This window comes from Salmo salar, chromosome ssa16, assembly GCF_905237065.1.
Source record: "Salmo salar chromosome ssa16, Ssal_v3.1, whole genome shotgun sequence".
Lineage (NCBI taxonomy): Eukaryota > Metazoa > Chordata > Actinopteri > Salmoniformes > Salmonidae > Salmo > Salmo salar.
Window position 1 is genome coordinate 2766657 of NC_059457.1, and position 6181 is coordinate 2772837.

At 42.1% G+C, this 6181-nt stretch overlaps 1 long non-coding RNA gene across 1 annotated transcript; it reads right to left on the minus strand.

Annotated features, from left to right (window-relative positions):
• Positions 1-407: 407 nt before the first annotated feature.
• Positions 408-1231, minus strand: LOC123727753 (uncharacterized). Its single transcript, XR_006759629.1, has 2 exons — positions 1159-1231; positions 408-888 (listed from the first exon to the last, which is right to left on the minus strand). It is a non-coding gene; the product is annotated as an uncharacterized lncRNA (long non-coding RNA).
• Positions 1232-6181: the final 4950 nt, after the last annotated feature.

Sequence of the window (6181 nt, forward strand, 5' to 3'; positions counted from 1 at the left end):
TGGTGGGAAAAGAGCAGGAATAGGCTTTTGTAAGCTACAGTCCAAGTTGTCTTCCAAAGGTGCGACTACTGTCAGCATCCAAAGATTATCTAACTTGAATAAATGCTTGGCGGCAAGGACCACAGTGGTGGTATAGCCTATGGGCGATACGGATATCACTTATTATTGATATCTAGGCGCATTGATGTGAATCACACTGCTGCTCTGTCATTTCGCTATTTGCGCCTTATGGATTGTGGTTATTGTGGATGGCTCGTCACAAATGTATAATTTGTATTTTAACCCAATAAATGGTGAAATGAAAAAAAAGTTGAAACTGCCTATCAATCATTGTTTTTGCGACCAGGGGTGTATTCATTATGTAAACCATATAATAACTAAACAGCAAAACAAAAGTTATGACAAACTTAGGTACTTCCATTTAAGAAACCTTTTGCAACAGAATCGGCATAATGAATACATCCTTATATTAACCATGAGAACAATGGCTGCTCCTCTGAAGTGGAAACAAGTGGAATCATTCATGTGAGCTATAATTAACTATTGTTTTCATCTTTTGCAAGAAGTACAGACACCCAGCCCTCACACATGTCCATAGCATCACACGAGCAAAGGTATTTTTTGCCGTTAAGAAAATATATGTGGAAGGTAAAATTAAAATATACAATTATTAATACAACAGAAGAACTATAGGTTTAGGGTGCTTTAAAAAAAGTACTTGATTGTATCAAATTTCTCCCTTTGCAGTGCTCTCTAGGTTATTTTCTTGGTTTATAGGTGAGAGGTAAAGTGTATAAAAAAAGTCAGCCTTCTCCTCTTCGTTTTTTGGATTGACGGTCATGCAATTGCTTTCGCCTCTGGCAAGAATGCCTCCCAGTACTTTATCAGCTAAAAAGAGAGGAGGAGATGTACACAGACATTGTCAACCATGTTCCCAAATCAATTCAGATATTCTTGCCATTAGAAACAGCCTTCGTATACCAAATACCTCATGTACTATATAATGTGTATCTGTCCAGGTCTTTATTTACTTTAATTCCATCCATATAATCCTATTCATTATGATCTAAAAGGCTAAATGTCTCCTAGATCAGCACTCCTATTCTGAGACACTATAAATACAGGCCCAGGTTTACTCCATTGAGCAGAAACTGCTACCTGTTGCTGTGACTGTTGCAGAGACTCCAGGTATTTGATTATCTGCTTTTTGAAATCGCCGGCCTTGTCTTTCTGTTGGACAAAAAGATGCCACAGACAGAAAATTAATTTGTACATTTCAGCAGACGCTCTTATCCATGTTAACTTAAAATGACAACGACTAGGTTCCAGTTTAACAGCGTTTACTTCACCGTATTTCCACAGTACATGGTTGCCATTGCACTCAGGCCAGGTGAATCAACAGTAAGACTACAGCGCAGGCATACTAATAACAGAGTAATCGCACCGTAATAACAGAAATATAGGGATACTTAAAACATGAACTTAACAATCTCCCACTTTTCTATAAAGACAAAACATCAACAAAGTAAAATGTCCCAAGTAATATTTAAGTTACCCATTACAAATGGGTTGTGTGACAAGGTTCTTATTTTTATTACTCAAGCTGCCACTTTCATTTACTGAGTGCCTTTAGGAGCATAAACTGGATGCTCCATTTTTAGTCAGACAGTCAGCAAGCTGTTCCTTAGTGGCCGACCACAGGATCCGCTGCATATTCTGTGCTTGAATAAGTTCCTTGATGCTGCTAATCTCAAGACAAAATCTTTTCTCTGTGACAGACTTGGTTGACTTGACAGCATCAACAAAGGAGTAGTTGTTAGTGAGACAAACTACAGGTAGAATGTGCCGTTTTGTCTCACCAGTGGTAAGCTCTGAGAACAGAGTTGCCAGATGATGGCATTGTCAATTCCATCCGCAAGAGCAAGGTTTCCTCCAGCAAGTGTGCTTCGGACAACCCTTCTGATGCTTTTTGACTGCCAACAGATGTGAGAATCTTCCTTCTTCACCCAATAACAAGACTGGATGTCCACCTTGTGTGCCTCCATGTGTAAGGTTCCCTAGGGAAGCATCACTGAAGACAACTCGTTTTGGAGAGTCATCTTTTCCAACATGCTGAAACTTTAGAGTCACTTGTTGTGATTTCAAGATAAAGCAAAGCAGTGCGACAGAAACAACAACACAGAGTTACATGGAATAAACAAGCGTACAGTCAACACAATAGAAAAAAAAGTCTATATACAGTGTGTGCAAATGGCATGAGGAGGTATGGCAATAAATAGGCCATAGTAGCAAAATAATTACAATTTAGCAGATTAACACTGGAGTGATAGATGAGCAGATGATGGTGTGTAAGTAGTGATACTGGTGTGCAAAAGAGCAGCAAAGTAAATAAAAACAATATGGAGATGAGGTAGGTAGATTGGGTGGGCTATTTACAGACTATATACAGCTGCAGCGACCGGTTAGCTGCTCAGATAGCTGATGTTTAAAGTTAGTAAGGGTGATGTAAGTCTCCAGCTTCAGCGATTTTTGCAATTCGTTCCAGTCACTGGCAGCAGAGAACTGGAAGGAAAGGCGGTCAAAGCAGGTGTTGGCTTTGGGGATGACCAGTGAGATACACCTGCTGGAGCGCGTGCTACGGGTGGGTGTTGTTATCGTGACCAGTGAGTTGAGATAAGGCGGCGCTTTACCTAGCATAGACTTGTAGATGACCTGGAGCCAGTGGGTCTGGCGACGAATATGTAGCGAGGGCCAGCCGACTAGAGCATACGCCAACATAACAAACTCTATCATGCTCCTCACGGCCGACCAGGAAAACAGCTTTGAGGTGTGGAATCACAGTTGTATCAAAGGTCTGTGAGCCACCCCAGATGAAGTCATCAACATGACAGGCAAATACTCCAGTCACATTGCAGCCAATAGAAGACTACAGGATCCACTTGTGAGATTTTCCACCTGTACTCAGCATTGTTGCCTTGACTTTGTTGTACCAGTAGAGTGATGCACGCACGCACGCACGCACGCAGTAGAGTGCACGCACGCACGCACACACGCACACACACACACACGCACACACACACACACCTTTTTAGTTTCCACAGTGTTCATTTGCTCTTAGCTTCAGGCAGAGGTCGGATGTGAATGTCCCTTGACAGCTCTGTTCCCTGCAGATTTGATGTCTATGGAATGAAGTTTCTATTTTTTCTAGCAGATCACTGTCAGCAGCAATCTGAGTGACTGAGGCGCACATTGGTGAGTTTTGGGAGTTCTTTAGCAGCCAGCTCCTCAAAACCTCTAGCCACTAGACGTGCTTTTGGCACTATTCCAGTTAAGGATTCTTTAAGCGTACACACCCACCTTGAGACATTTTTGGCCAATGTATTGGACTTCCTCAAACAATACATTTTTCATCCAATTACTGAGCTCATCTAGTTTAGCTGAGTCAAATGACACGTCCTTTGTTTCAAGTACATCATGATTTTGAATGTCATTCTGTTTTTCTAAATTTTCCATTGGTTCAATTCTGAGATTATCTACAAGTGACAGGTCAGCTGACCTGTTGTTCCAGAAAGTGTAGCTGTTTCTGCAAGTTGTACCAGTTCTGGTGTTTTCCCTTTGGCTTTTCCTGCTCGTCCAATGACGGTTGCAATGTGTGGAATACCACTTTCTCTGTCCATGTATATAACAGTTTGTCCAGTTTTGAAATTGGAACAACCATGTTGTCTTAACACATGTTACTGTTGTTGAATGTTTTCCTCATTTGGACCCTCAACAGTATTACTTGTCATGTTTGAAGGTCTCTGCTCCATTACCTGTGTCAGTTTCAATGTCCATATCATTGGATGCGACATCTGGTAGGTTTGTGTCTGTAAATGTGTCCTTTTTGTTATTTTCAGGAGGAGGCTGATTCTCAGCAACAGCCCCTCCATCTTGTTGATCATTTACTTTCCGCAATCTTGAGTGATGCACCCTGACAATGGTGCCTCTGTGCCTCACAAATATCACCACACCATCTTGGCCAATGACTACTCCCGGTCCTTTTCACTCTTGACAGTCAACTCGTTTGTAGTACACTTTGTTTCCAGTCTCGTACTTCTCATTGGTGGGTCAAAGCTGTTTACGCAGAGCCCTGTGAATTCTCTCTGAACACTACTTCAGTGAATGCTTTTCTCGCTGCATTTAGTGCTGAAAGGTGCTGTCCCACCCATGCACTCACACTGGTCCCTTCTAGTGCTGGTGGGTTAGCAACCAGTAGAGGGAAGATTAGGGTTCTGTCCGAACACTACTACCATGTTGAATTTCTCAGCAATTTCTCTTATTTCATTATTATTAAATTCTCCTCCATTGTCACTGTACAATTTCTGGGGCGGGCCATGCACACTTACCCAGGAATGAATGAAGTGCTTGACGATTTCACGGGGTTTCTTTGTATTCACAATGCTTCCAGCGCTGAAGCGTGTGAAGTGGTCGATTTATGTGAAGGTACCACACACTTGGTCCTAGCTCATGTAGATATACAGCCACTTTTTCATTGTACTTGGAAGGCAGTGGCAAACCAACAGCTGGTCTGGGCTTAGGTGTGCTGTATTTCTGGCATGTCTCACAATTGTTAACCATCTGCTGTAGAATGGAAATACTCCCAAATCAAAATCAAATCTTATTTGTCACATACACGTGTTTAGTAGATGTTATTGCGGGTGTAGTGAAATGCTTGTGTTTATAGCTCCAACAGTGCAGTAATATTTAGCAATTTCATAACAATAGACACAAATCTAAGTAAAGGAATGGAAATAAGAATACATAAATATATGGACGAGCAATGTCAGAGTGGCATAGACTAAGATACAGTAGAATAGAATACAGTATATACATATGAGATGAGTAATTTGTGTTTTAGCAGCACGAGTACCGCAGTTAATGTGTTGATAGAACATTGGTAGCGTTTTCCTCAAATTTGCTCTTGTTAAAATCCCCAGCTACAATAAATGAGGCCTCAGGATATGTTGTTTCATCATCATTATTCCCAGAACTGTCATTTCTGAAGTCTGTCAACTGTAGCATGTCCAAACTGTTTGTGAAGTTTTAACAATACTTTGTGTTTTTCCTCTGTGTATATGTTCTCTGTGACTGTCAGAATCTCCATGTGCTCTGTGTCCATCAGAATCTAATTTCTACATGGACTCTGGGTGATGTCTTTGTCTAAAATGTTTACACAATAGTGGCCAAAGGTAGTAAGTTCAAGGGTCACTGATTGTTTAAACATCACTGTCTTGTCACTTTTTATATGTCTTGTACAGCCTCTTCCTTCTTCAGGGAAGGTTTCCTTAATAGTATGGGGATATCTGCAGGGACCACCTCTGTTTCAATGTGACACTTAGTCTGGTACATTTTTGCTGGTAACTTGGTAGAATGGACGATTCTCCCATCTCCAAATTTGAAAGGTTTGTTGTGTTACAGTGTAGGTTCCGTCCCTCTCTTCGCCCCAACCTGGGCTCGAACCAGGGACCCTTGCACACATCAACAACTGACACCCACGAAGCATCGTTACCCATCGCGCCACAAAAGCCGCAGCCCTTGCAACGCAAGGGGAACAACCACTTCAGGTCTCAGAGCGAGTGACTTCACTGATTGAAACACTATTAGCGCGCACCACCGCTAACTAACTAGCCATTTCACATCGGTTACACTCACCCCCCTTTTGACCTCCTCCTTCTTTCGCAGCAACCAATGATCCGGGTCAACAGCATCAATGTAACAGTGTAGATTCCGTCCCTCTCTTCGCCCCAACCTGGGCTCGAACCAGGGACCCTTGCACACATCAACAACTGACACCCACGAAGCATCGTTACCCATCGCGCCACAAAAGCCGCGGCCCATGCAACGCAAGGGGAACATCCACTTCAGGTCTCAGAGCGAGTGACGTCACTGATTGAAACACTATTAGTGCGCACCACCGCTAACTAACTAGCCATTTCACATCGGTTACAGTTTCTTGGTGTGTCAATCATAGTTTGTACTTCTTTCATATTTAGTTAATTGACATAGCTATCAAGCCATTTTGCACCACACACTGTTCGTGTACATGCAGTGTCAATCACAGCAGATCCTAAGGATTCAACTATAAAGATGTCAGTATCAGAAGCAGATTTGTTTGAAAGCAATGTAATGTTACATTGCTCTA